The following is a 15,108-nucleotide window of genomic DNA, read 5'->3' as shown; positions in this document are numbered from 1 at the left end:
CCCCTGCATAGGTGCATCTTCCTTTGGCGTAGTCACCACAGTTTCAATAACATCAGAGTTTAATCCATCAGAGTTTGCAGTATCAGGACTTAGATTGTCAGGATTATCAGTATCAGAATTTGAGTCTTCATTTTAAAATCTCAGCTGATCATGATCAATAAAATCTTTAAGTCCAGTAATCTTCTTGTCATCAAAAGAGACATTGATAGATTCCATGACCACTCTTGTTCTCAAGTTATAGACTCTGAAGGCTTTTGTGGAAAGTGGATATCCAACAAAAATTCTTTCATCAGCTTTTAAATCAAATTTAGATAGTTGTTCAGGATGAGTCTTAAGAACAAAACACTTGCATCCAAATACATGAAAATACTTCAGATTTGGCTTCTTTTTCTTCACCATCTCATATGGTGTCTTTCCTTGCTTGTTAATGAGTGTTGCATTTTGAGTAAAATAAGCAGTCTACACAGCTTCAGCCCAGAAATAGGTTGGAAGCTTTGCTTCATCAAGCATTGTACGTGCAGCTTCAATGAGAGTTCTATTCTTCCTTTCAACAACTCCATTTTGCTGTGGAGTTCCAGGAGCAGAAAATTCTTGCTTAATTCCATGGTTTTTGCAGAACTCTTCCATTATCAAATTCTTGAACTCAGTACCATTATCACTCCTTATTATCTTTACTGAGTCTTTGACCAATTTATCCAGTTGCCTGACATGATCAATCAAGATAGATGCAGTTTTACTTTTTGTGTGCAAGAAATACACCCATGTGTATCTGGTGAACTCATCCACTATGACCAACGCATATTTCTTCTTTGCAATAGACATGACATTTACTGGACCAAATAGATCAACATGTAGTAGGTGATAAGGCTCAAGAATCGATGATTCAGTCTTGCTCTTGAATGAGGATTTTCTTTGTTTAGCCTTCTGACAAGAATCACAAAGGCCATCAGGAGCAAATACTGACTTTGGCAGTCCTCTCACAAGATCTTTCTTGACTAGTTCATTTATATTGTTGAAATTTAAATGAGATAATTTCTTGTGCCAATTCCAGTTTTCTTCAATTGATGCTCTACTTATCAGACAGATTGCAGAACCATCAGTACTTGTTGAAAGCTTAGCTTCATAAATGTTACCACGCCTGTATCCTTTTAGAACAACTTTGCCTATAGATTTACTTATAACTTCACAGTGTTCTTCAAAGAAATCAACATGATAACCTCTGTCACAGATTTGACTTATACTCAGCAGATTGTGTTTAAGTCCTGAGACCAAAGCTACTTCTTTAATGATGACATTCCCCAATATTGATATTGCCATATCCCAATGTTTTTCCAATGTTGCCATCTCCATAAGAAACACTTGGGCCAGTTTTCTCCACAAAGTCTGATAGCAGGGCTTTATTTCCAGTCATATGTCCTGAACATCCACTATCCAGAACTAGGATGTTTTTCTTGTTGCCCTGCAATCACAAAGACCACTAATGATTAGTTTTAAGGACCCAGACTTGCTTGGATCCTTTGGCCTTATTAAGTTTGTTAACATTTGCAGCGGATTTAGTATCAGAGTTTATGTTAACATTTTTCTTATCAGAATTTACACTATCAGACTTTGAATCAGAACTTACACTAGAAGGAATAATGGAAACTTTCTTTAAAGAAGGTTTTATTTGAAAATAATCATAGTACACACTATGATATTCCTTACAAGTATAAATGGAATGCCATAAACTACCACAATGAAAACAAGGATTTTGTGGTTTATATCTAACAGACTGACTCTTAACTCCTGACTTTGAAGATAAGGAGTTTATGTTCTTATTCTTCCTGTAAAAAGAAGTCAGATGGTTAGAACTTCCACAGTTATGACACATTTTCCTAGGAGCTTCAGGAACAGGCTTATAATCATTGCTTTTATTCACACCTTCCTTTCCATTCCTATTTTTCCTAGGTGATTTTACCTTGTTTGCATTCTTAACATCTTTCAGCTTATGCTTAAGCTGCTTCTTAGTCATTAAGCCTATGTTTACTTCAGCTGTCTTTTCCTGTTTTAGTTTGTCAGAAGTTAATTCCTTTTTAACTTCTGATTTCTCATTATCAGACCTTACAGCTACAAACTTGACAGGTTTTAACTTTGGCTTTTGTTTAACAACTACAGACTTAATACCTTCAGTTCCTTTATCATTCTTATCCTCTCCATAACCTAAGCCCTCTTTCCAGTTTTCACTACTTAACAAATTCTAAGTTGTTCAGCCAGAGTTAGTCCAAGTCTTGATAACCTCTCTTTCCTTTTCTAACTCAGTTTTTAGAGATTCATTCATTTTTAGCACTTCATCCCTAACATAAAAAGCATCATCTCTATCTTTCTGAGTTTGATGGAACATAACTAACTCCTTTTCTAAGAAATCATTTCTTTTCTTAAAAGCAAAATTTTCAGAAGTTAATCTTTCACATGTTAAAGTTTGATCTCTATAACTAACAAACATGGTTTTAAGATATCTTCTCAACTCATTTATATCATCAGTATGAAAGGCATAAGTAGTTTGAGGTACCTTTGATTCAGCAGCTTCAGGACTGCTTTCAGCACCTGCCTTACCAGCATTTGCCATCAAGGCATAATTCTCCTCACTTTCAGAATCTGAGGTGTCTGTCCAGCTTTTCTTCTTTGTGACAAGAGCCTTGCCTTTGTCACTCTTCACTTTCTTGCAATCAGGAGATATGTGGCCTTTCTCACCACCGGTTTTAGCATTTGACATTTGTATAATCTCCTATGTCAGACTTTCCTCCTCTGCTCTCAGATTTTCTAAAATTCTTCTTATCAGAACTTGTGCCTTTCCTGGAAAACTTATTTCCCTTCCTGAACTTCCTGTATGCAATCTTTGTGATCCCTTTCACCATAAGAGCACACAGCTTCATCATCTCCTCATCAGCATCCATCTCAGGCAAGCTTTCAGATTCTGAGTCATCATCACTTTCAGAACTTGATGACTCAGTATCAGACTTTGTGAAGAGAGCTTTACCCTTGTCTTTCCTTGAGGTAGTTGCCTTGGGGGATTCTTCTTTAGCCTTAAGAGCAACTTTCCTTGACTTTCCACCTTTCCTCTTGCTTCTTTGTTCCATCTCAAGATCATGAGTCTTGAGCATTCCATAAATTTCATCAAGAGTTGTTTCATCAAGATTGTAGTTGTCTCTTATTGTTGTCGCCTTCAAATCCCAGCATTCAGGAAGAGCTAACAGGAATTTAAGGTTTGAATCTTCAAGATCATACTCCTTATCAACTAGTGACAGATCATTCAAGAGTTTGACAAATCTATCATACAAATCAGTCAATGACTCATTAGCCTTTGAGTCAAAGTGTTCATACTCTTGAGTGAGTATTGTCTTCCTGTTCTTCTTAATTGTATCAGTTCCCTGACACCTTATTTCCAGAGCATCCCATATCTCATTTGCACTCTTGCAGTTTATTACAATGTTTGACATTACATTATCAATGGCACTATGCAATAAGTGTCGTACCTTAGCATCCTTAGCAATTGATGCGATATCTTCAGCAGTGTAATCACTCTTCTCCTTTGGTACAGTTTTTGCTGCTTCACCTGCAACTGCAACAGCGAGCTTGATTGGTTTGTGAGGTCCTTCCTTGATTCTATCAAGATATTCTGGATCTGTAGCTTCCAGAAACATGGTCATCCTCACCTTCCATATGGCATATTCAGATGGTCTCAATATGGGAACTCTGATGGTCTCATACCGACTTTGAATTTGTGTCTTTGGAGGTTCTTCAGTTTTGGTGGGCTTAGTTGGAGTTTCTGTATCAAACATGATTGTGTTTGGATCTTAAACTGTTTGTGTGTTAACAGACAAGCTCTGATACCACTTGTTAGGTCACACACACACTGTAGAGGAGGTGAATACAGTGTATAATACAATCAAATCGAACTTTTATAACTCAAGTAACAGAAAACAAACTTTATTGAAATAATAAACTCTGTTACAGTATAGAACTGTTACCTCTCAGTGATGAACAAATATCACGAGAGCTGCTAGGGTTACAAATGAATAAACTTCTCGAATATTATAACACTTATAGTGTAAACCCTATGTCTGTGTTTATATACTACACAGTTACAAGATAATCGCTAATTGATATGGAATATAATTCTGCTTCCTAAAATATATCAATCAGATATCTTTTCTTCCAAGTATTCTATTCTTCATAGAATTCCTTCTTCATGCATATCTCTTCTTATGTTTATCTCGATCTTCTTTCCTTTAATCAGCTGTTGTCCTTATCTGAATGTCCTTCAGTACTTAAGTTCTGATATCCATCTTCTGATGATTATCTCCTGATAATATAAGTACTGATATCCTTAAGTCCTGACTTCCAGTAAGTACTGATTTATCATGTTTAAGTAAGATCTGAAAACTAAACATAAATCATATTAGCCATGACATTATCAAATATATCTAACAACTCCCATGAGTCATTATATCCATCTGAAATTTTACTCTAAATTATAAATTGTGATAAAAAGTATTATTACCCATATTTAATCCAGTTTAGCGTCACAAAAATTTTATTTATCATATATATTAATTGAAAAAATAAATATAATTCTTGTAATACAAAATTAACATTTAGGAACTATTATATTAAATGACATCATTATATAACATTTTTAATTTAAATATATGTAATTTATATAATAAGCATGTTGTTGTGTACAATTATTTTTGAAATTTATTCTAGAAGAGGTTTGATTATCTATTTATGATGTTATATGAATATTCACCTCATATTACTAAATATTCACCTTAATTGAGTTAGATGTTTTAACCTTTTCATTTGGCCTCCCGTTTGCAACCTGGATCAAGCCATTTTGTACCAACTCAATTAAAATTTCTTCACTTGCACTGTTGCACATTATCTCCTAGCACGAATTTCAGTCTTGGAGAAATGTATAAATTGTATAAGGAACTTTTTTGACTTGCTGATATAAGATCAGAGCTGGAGGTCAAGGAAGGCAATGGGATGCACGGGGATCATTGATCTGACTGAGTGTGTTGCTCCTGTTTTGGTGCTTTGATGGACATGAAATTTAACACCCCAACTAATTAAAATTTCTCAAGATAATACTTATTTAAATCCAAACTCCATTAAAATCCGATAAAACTTTCAATTCTTGAAATAAAATACAACCAAATTACAACCAAACCAACAAACTCTAAAGAAATCTAAGAAAATACAAAACTCCTCAAAGTCTTGGAACTCGCACTCTTCCCCTTAAACAACTCACCTAAAAGAGAGAATACCTGCCGGAGGAAAACAAGAAAACCAAAGGACCGGCAGTGAGCGAAGGGCTCATATACGGATATAAAATAAAGCATAATTGAACAAAGATTAAAAGATGACGAGGCTAAGAACGCAACTGAATATCTGAATGAAGCACAATAATAATAGTGAATGAGACAATATAAAAAAATGAATAATCAACTCACAAAACAAAACTAAATGCTTACCACATAAAACTTATCATACTCTTACACATATCCTTATCAATTATACATAATAATCTCAAATAATATAATCAAAAGAATAATGAAAAAATGAAATCATACCCTTACACATACTCTTACACATATTCTCACACTTACAAAATAATACACAAAATAGCTTACATACGAACATGGGAGTCAATCTTACACTTACAGGATGTCCTACAATTTCGGTGTTCCAGAAATATGTAGTCATCAAAACTTACAGGGGCTTGCACAGCACAAAGCAAATGCTACCCAATATCTTACAGGGGCTTGCACGGCAATAAGCACGTGCTACCCAAAAGGTCAAATCATACACATACTATCCATGGCTATACGTGTCCCACAACTTCGGCGACACGCCCATACAATTTAAGTACACCGCATAGGAGGTGCCAAACACGAGATTATCCACTCGCGACAGATGTCTTACAAACTCCCAAGTCATACAAATAACATAAATAACTCAAAATAAATACTCAAAAATCACACACTCAAATATCTTAAATCTCCAAAATCATATATAAATTTATCAAATAACCTCAAAACACTATAACCCAACATCACGAAATAAAATAACATAACAAACCACTAATTAATGATAAGCTCAAATCTGATCAGTTTCAAAAAATGTCAAATTACTGCATAAAGATAAAGTCAACTGAAAAAGTACGAAACACGAAAGTCGTAGGAAATTCCGAGACCTTTCCAGAATGGTAAGGCTCGTCAAAAACGAACAAGTAACGAATTCAGAAAATAAATAAATGCGGACTGCAGAACAGAATCAGCCCCTGATTACAATTGTATTTTGATATTTAAGACATCAAAATCACAGAATTTAGCAGCAGAATGTAAACGCAAATTGTAGATATCGAAAAGAGCTTTCTAGAATGGTATTGCTCATTATATTTGAACAAATATTCAATTTAATATGATTTTTCAAAGGTTGGATATTCAAATCCCGAAGTCAAACAGGCAGGTCATACAAATTACAGAAAAACTCATATTTAGAGACCGAATTTCACAAACGGCAAGGAACAAAAGTTGTAGATAATTAAAAGACCTTTCCGAAATGACCAAAATAAATAAATTCTAATGGATAACGAATCAGATATGAATTTAACAAGAAATCAGATCGTATACAATGAAGAATACGGAAACGAAAAACAAGAGAACAAAGAAGATATCCGTACACACCAATTCGAATTCGAAAAGAAAGAGTACAAAAAAGATGTCCGTACCTCGAGATCTTAGTAACCGAGTAACCGAGAATGCTAATAACGATTTCAGAACCACAAAACACAAGAACCCTAATTCCGCAAACGCCAAATTCATAACCCTCCAAAAAGTTCTTGATGTTCATCTCTATCTCCATCTATTTTCTCTTTCTCTCTCCCTCTCTCCTCTCTTCTCCGATCAAAGTAACGCAAACCCTTTTTTTTTTGCAAAACCTAACTCTTCCTTCTTTCTCCCCTTTTTTTTATTAAAACCCTCACTCTTTTTTAATAAAGCCTTACTATTTTTTAAAAACTAATACTCTTAAAATAATATTCTGATTATAAATATAAAAATAAACTTACACAAACTAATTTAATTAAAACACATTGACATTAATAAATAATTAAATCAAATAATCCAACTAAAAATAATTATAAAATATCGGGATGTTACATTTTCTTCCCTCCTTACAAAAATTTCGTCCTCAAAATTTAACTAACACGTCTCTTTTAAAAAAAACGAATATAGACAGACAACAAAGGAATACGATTCGAATAACATTCTTAACTCACGATCCATTCTAACGTCTACCCACACTCACAGGTCGAGCCTAAAGGCAACTCTAAGGCTATAAGTATATTTTACAACTACCCACAATTCATACATCAGCCTAAAGGCAAGTCTACAGAATCTGAAAACACTAGCTCTGATTCCATTTTATCAAATAATCCAACTAAAAATAATTATAAAATATCGGGATGTTACATGAAATCTCCAAAAAAATTATATCATTGATGATTGATATTTTAGTTTATATCTAAAGCATATTGAACATCAACTTTTAATAATGAACAAATGCACTAAAATGCTAATAACTAAAAACTATACTTTGAAAGGAAATCAAATATGGTAAGAGAGAACTTTGTACATGTTTTTATATAATTTTTTGGATTAAGAAAGATATTAATAGCACAATTCATAACTATGTTAGCAAAAAATATATATCTAGTTCAATACAATTCTGCAAAGAACAATGATATGCAATAAAATGAATAAAAAATCAAAATAAATCATAGTACCAGTTTCAACTACTTGCAGGTAGTTCTAGTACAACTGCAACAGCTAGGTTTGCAAGTGCATTAGTAGTCTATATAATATCGCACTTGGCTTCCATTAGTAGTACATAAAAAAATCACATTCGGAAAAACCAAGCTTGTTAGCCTTATAGGTTAAGTACGAATGCACTACTATACGTAAGACAAAATTACTTGATTGAAGCCAAGAACATAGGTTGAACAGCGACAGCTTGGTCAAGGACCAAAAGGCAAGCATCGATAAACTGAAATACATAGATATTTAGAAGAACTGTAATGTACCATAAGAAATAGTGGGATTTATATTTTTCGAATTTAGTCATTGTAGAGTGTGAGGTCTGAACTGGTGTTATAGGATTGCAAGTCAGGTCTCGAGAGCGTAGATTTTAATCTACAGGGAAACAACATATTTAGCTACATCCATATATACATAATGAAAATATTAGTGAAAAACATCGTACCCTTGTGCACTAAATACGTGTTAATCAAATAAATTTATTAACAAATACACCAAATACATTGATCATTAGTTGATCAGAACTTGTCAATAACCACAAATAGATTGATTTATTAAGATAGACAAAAAACCCGTGATGCTATGCAGAAAGAGCGGGATCTCAAATATAAAATGCAGAAGAAATGCAGTAGAATAGTGCAGAAAATGGATGCAGAAAAGTACAAAATATGGTGGAAAAATTGCTGTAGAAAACTGAATTATTTGGTGCTACAATCTGCAGATAAATTCTATTGTAATATGCTGCAAAAAATACCAAATTTGTTGCTTGAATGTGCAGGAAACAATTACAGAAATCTGCAAGCGGGATCTCAAATACAAACTGCATAAAAATTGCAGTAGAATACTAAATAATTTGGTACAGAATAGTGCAGAAAATTGATGCAGAAAAGTACAAAATTTGGTGGAAAAAAATCACTGCAGAAAATTGAATTATTTGGTACAACAATCTGCAGATAAATTCTATTGTAATATGCTGCAAAAACATACCAAATTTGTTGCTTGAATATGTAGGAAACTGTTACAGAAATCTGCTAAAAAAATTGCAGAAAAATGGTACATGTTTGGTGCAGATAAATGCAAAATCTAATGCTAAAATCTGCTCAAAAACTGCAACAGAATTTTGCAGGAAAATGCTACTAAACTGCAAAAATTGTACAGTCATTTTGTAAGCAAAAAAATTGTAATAATCCAGAACAATGAATCAGAGCAATCCACCTTTTGCAACAAATTCTTAAAAAATCTCCACCTTTTTTGTAAGTTTGCTGGTAGTGTTCTTGGAAGACTTATTGTTCCTTTTCTCATTCCACATTCTAGCATTACACTTTTGACAAATTTTGGACGGTGGTCCAAGGTCCATGTATCCACTCCACAAATCCGTGATTTTTTATGACAATAAGATGATAACTTGTGATCTGCTTAATTATTTATAGAAATAAGTAACCAACATTAAAAAGATTTATACCTGGATTTGGTTCATCACTTTCTTCATCAAATAAATATTCGCCTCGATGAATGTTTCTGTAAAATTTATAAAATCAAATTAATATTGAATTGTTAGATAAACTAAACATTAATACAAATGAGCAACTTATATTACAACATACAATGAGGATCTGATGCATCTTCATTGTCATCTGAATAGAACATGAAACGATAGATATTAATAAATTGGACATTGCAAAAACCTTTACAAAGTTAAGTCAAGTATAGAAAACAGTACCGGAAACAAATTGCTCGTAGTCTGGCATATACTCAAGTGGTTCTTCATCCGCGTCATTGAGTGTTTGTAACAATTTCTTGATATTCATGCATCATTGATCAAAAAACAGGCGGGACACACATACACATAATTCATCATGATTTTGTAAACACTGCTGTAAACTTTATTAGCACACCATCATCTCCAGCCAAAACAAAAACTAATATAATTAAAAAATAAATATATAAACATATAAAATCTACACAAATAACAATACTAATCAGATATTAGACACACATACACTTAATTCACCATGATCAAAAAATCATGTGCTATGTATTTAGGCATAGGTTAAAAAATCATGCATCATTAATCAAAAAACAGGTTAGACACACATATACTATAAGTTTTATCAACACATCATCATCTCCTGCCAAAACCAATAAAAATATAAGTAAACAATAAGTATATGAACATATAAAATCAATATAAATAAAAATACTAAAATCACGAAAACAGAGATTGAAAAGATGGACATAATTACTAACCTGTAGAGCACGTATAAGTTGCAAAAAGAGAGAGAAGAATGAGATTCAGAGATTCAGAGATTCGGAGATTAGAAATTTATGTAAATAAGAAAATTGATTCATTCATCTCATCAAAATTAGACACGTGTTTATATCTGTATATATCTATCTACTTCAAATAAAAGCAAAAAATAAAGAAGATATTAATTAGTGATTATTTTGATGAGGAATTTGAAATTCAAAACATAACCAATAAGGAAACTAAAGATTATTATTGACATAGAGATTTAACCAGATGTGAGAAAATCATGCAAATCTTTTTAAACATTGTAAGTTTCCTTAGATAACATGTTTAAAATTCAAATATACCTAATTTAGTGTTAGTATGGTTAATAAATGGGTAATAGATGGATAATCCATGGGTCTATAGTTTTATATGCAAAATGGGTCATGGGTCATGGGTAACTCATTTAAAGTTGGACTATCCATAACTGAAAGTATATTTACCAAAATGGACATAGAGTAGTATAATTTTTATTGGATGAGAGGGTATTTAGTATAATTTGGTTTTTTGTTTGCTAGCAAAGTTTAGAAATATATTGATTTATTGCTAGCAAAGTTTAGAAATATATTGATTTATGCTGAAAAATAGAAAGTTAGTATACTCGTATATTCTAGTTGACCATTCCATGTTTTTCATTTTCTTCCCTTGTCATCTGTTTTCTCTATTTTTTTTTCTTTTTCTTGTTGTGTTGTAATCTATTAATTTATTTCTTTGCAATTTATTAATTTATTTCTTGTTCCCGTCGGCTGAAACAAGTGTTTTAAAAGTCCCGATTAATTCTCTACAAAATATCCAATTGATTTTATTTCTGAAATCCGATTAATTGTTATAAGTTTTTTTTATCAACAATTTAATATAATAATTTAAGAAATATTCGGTTTCCCAAATTTCCCCCCCAAAATTTCATCAAATGCACATGTGTCGTATAATATATAACAACTTTCCTAAACATAATATGATATATGAGCTCATAAATTAAAACAGACCAAGTATTTGTCACATCATTTGCTAAAAATTTTGGATAAATTTTGTGGAAAACCTAGCACTACTCCAATAATTTTTAGGATTATATCTGGATGTTCTCACCAATTTAATATAAAATACCTACGATTCTGGATTGAATGGTCATGAAATCAACAACCAAACTTTCAATATTTTATCTTTAATATATATATATATATATTCATGTATTAAAATTATTAATTTATGTAATTTGTAATTTACATTTTATTGTATTACAAAAAAACATAACTTATAAGGTATGATTTACCAAACACATTATCAACTTATAAATATCTTTTATGTAAAATTATCCAAACACGTAAATAACTTATAAGTTACGATGTCCATATCACTTTTATCACACTTTTCAATTTTAAGTCATAAGTTAAATTTTTTAAGAAATCTCAAATGAGCCCTTAGTAACGACGTACTTTTTCTCAACTTATTTTAATTTTTCTCCTTTTATTAACTTTATTTTAAAAAAAATATGTTTTTAAATATTAATCTAATTTAAAATTCATGAATTAAGATAATTTTATTTAAAAATTGTTTATTCTAGTTCATTTAAATAAAAAAATTCCCGACTTATAAGTAAAATTAACCAAACACTTATATAACTTATAAGTGTTCATCTACTTATCATTTAAAGTCACTTATTCATTTTAAGTCATAAGTTACTTATTTTAAGATTTCCCAAACAGGCACTTAATTCAAAATTTTGCCCATTCTGATATCAAAATTTTATACAAGAAACGTTTATCTGTAGAAAATAGGAGGAAAAGGTTTTTCATTTGAGAAAACTATATTTCAAATATTCTCCACTTTCTTAAACTCTATTTTGATTTTTTCAAATTCTTTCTAAAAATATATTAATACAAATAAACCGATCCAATTTAATGCTTCTAAAAAGTTAGGTTCTATTCAGTTCTCGTTTTTTTTGGAGGTATGAAGTTCACGTACGTTTTGCAATTAAAATATTATGTAAAATACTGTATAATATATTATTTTACGAAGCATCTTACATAAAAATCAGTATTTTAATGAAAATTATGTAAATATGTATAATTTATGAGTTGAAAATTGTAAAACATATTATTATACAAAGTATATATTGTTTGCAGAACACACATATCGCATATCACATAACATGTGTATTTTTATGGTAAAATATATGAGATTTACAAGATTTTCATTTAAATAATAATATTCATATAAAATAATTCGCAAAATAATACTCTTATGTTTCATAATATTTTACGTAATATTTTAATTACATTACGTAGGTGAAAACTTTTTTTCCCATCTTTATATGTTAACAAACAAAATTTGAAGTACTTAGTAGTCAAGACTACACATTAGGGGAGAGCAAATATCGGTTCGGTTTTTAGATAAAACCGAAACCGCATGTCCTCGGTTTTTCAAATCAAAAACCGCAACCGCAACTGATCCGTCAGATCAGTTTAGATTTTTAAAACCTCGCTTCGGTTTTTATCGGTTCGGTTTCGATTATAAAAACGCATGAAATAAATATAAATTTTTTAATTATAAATTTGATAAATATACCTAACTAAAAATCACTTTTACAATTGTTACAAAATTGAAATTTATAATCATGAAATTAGTAAAACAAAAATGTAAAAAATTATAAATGTTGTATATTAGCAAAGGAAATTGGTGTCGCACTGAACTGTGCAGCGATGTCCCAGAAAATATAAACATGAAATTTTCTTTTTTATTTTATTAATTTTTTTTCTTTCACAACTACTTACATACACAGAGGAGCTATTAAGGGCAAAGGTTCCCAGAATAAGCAGATGCATATTTTCTGTGTTGTCTTGTGATGACTTTTTTTAGCCCTGGATAAAACAAATTTCATTATATTAGATATTTGACTTACATAAGGATGTAAATCTAAATTAAACTTTATTTTGTGATTTAAATACTTAATAGTAGAATATGGTATAAAGTGATAGTTGTGATTTGTGAACAAATATAATATAATATATTATATATTTATTTTTATTGATCGGATCAGTTCGGTTTTAATTTAAAACCAGAACCGAACAATCGGTTTCGGATCGGTTCGGTTTTACACATATCAGTTTTTATCGATTTTTACCGATTTCGGTTCGGTTTCGATTTCATTTCGGTTTTTTGCTCAGCCCTACTACACATGGGCAGGCTGAGTTGGATCGACTGCGGCAATTTAGTGATCCAACCCATTTAGTTCGAATTTAAAAATCTTTAACCCATTAATATAAAAAAACAATTATAATCCAACCCTATTTTGTGAGTGATGTTTTGGGCCGAGTAGAGTTAGGGTGAATGGGTTGAATAAGAATAATAGTTTATAATAAAAATAATGTTATATGTAAGCAATAAATGATTGCTCAAATTATTATACGTATATTAAAACAAGTTAAACGATAATTTGTACCGCGACTGTAGCGTTGAAGGCAAACACAACTATTAAAAAATAAGTAGAAAGTTAAAGATACAGTTTTTATTCATGAAACGTAAAATCTTAATTTCGCAACCTATTAAAATTTACTTGTGTTCTGCATAAATATATGATAAATATAAATTTTATAAGCAATCAAATTGATTTAATATAATAGTTTGTGAAATCGGCTTGTTGTGGTGTTGGTGGAGTTCATAATCTGCTTCATATTACCCGAATTCAATTCAATTTAAAAAATTTAGCCCAAGATTACGATCAAATTCAAAATATATTATTGTTATTACTTCATTTTTCTACTGCCTAGAGCATAGTTAGTTATGAGCAAAAGCAAATATATCAAATTTGTATCCGAGATGAAAATGGGCTCGGAATCTGTAATGTATAATGTAAATGAGGTGGGCTTAACAATTAGACCGGGTTGGGTTGGGTTAGAATTTTAAAGGGTTAAAATCTGAACAACTCGTATATAATCGCCCAACCGAAATTTAACCCAACTAGCCCCCAGATTTGAATGATTCAATGTGGTCGACCCAAATTAAGGATTGAGTTAGGTTGGTTTGAACAGGTTCGCTGACCTGCGAGCATCCCAAATTAAGGATTGAGTTAGGTTGGTTTGAACGGGTTCGCTGGCCTTATTAGTTAGTAATCCCTCTGTCTCAATATGAATTTTCCTTTTGGAAAAAAATTTATCCAAAATTATTTGTCCATATCTTGTTTTAATATAAATTTTAGGATAATTTTTCAAAACTAATTCTATATTTAGTATTCCCAAGATTTGATTTTTAAAACTTAACTCAATTCTCATTTTTCAATATATTAAATAAGTGTATTTGGTGAAAAAATTTATTTAACTAACATTTTTCTTGATATACGTAATTTTTTTAAAAAAGGATGATATGGTAGGGGTGTACGCGGGTCGGATGGATCGGTTTTGGGGTAAAAGTCGAACCAAACCGCGAAGAGCGGTTTTAGAAAATTGTCATCCGCAACCGCAAATGCGGTTGCGGTTAACCGCGTCAATTGCGGTTGCGAATTTGCGGTTATTGCGGATCGATTTGCGGCTCAACCACTTATCTTAAAATAATTAATAATTTACAAAAAAATAAATTCGGAATATTAATAAATTGAAGTTTAAGTTACGTGATAAATTACATTCAAAAATAAAATATAAACTAATGCTCCGTGTGGAGCAAGGATATTAAAAACATACAAAAATGTGGAGGCGAGAGAGAAGAAAAAAAGAAACGGAAAAAAATATTACATGTTGATTACATTTTTCATTTGTTTCGTTATATATCTTATAATGATCGTAAATCTTATAAACGAAGTCTTAACATTAACCTAAAATTAGTAAATAAATGTGTATACTTATTAATTTATATGATATCAACTACATTTTTGGAAATATATTTTATTATAAATATATGTTGCGAGTTGCGGTTGCGATTTTGCGATTTTCTAGAATTTAAAACCGCATCCAAACCGCGAATGAG

Source organism: Apium graveolens, chromosome 9 (genome assembly GCF_009905375.1).
Source record: "Apium graveolens cultivar Ventura chromosome 9, ASM990537v1, whole genome shotgun sequence".
Taxonomy (NCBI): domain Eukaryota; kingdom Viridiplantae; phylum Streptophyta; class Magnoliopsida; order Apiales; family Apiaceae; genus Apium; species Apium graveolens.
The sequence above is the reverse complement of the archived record's forward strand: the minus strand, read 5'-3'. Positions refer to the sequence as shown.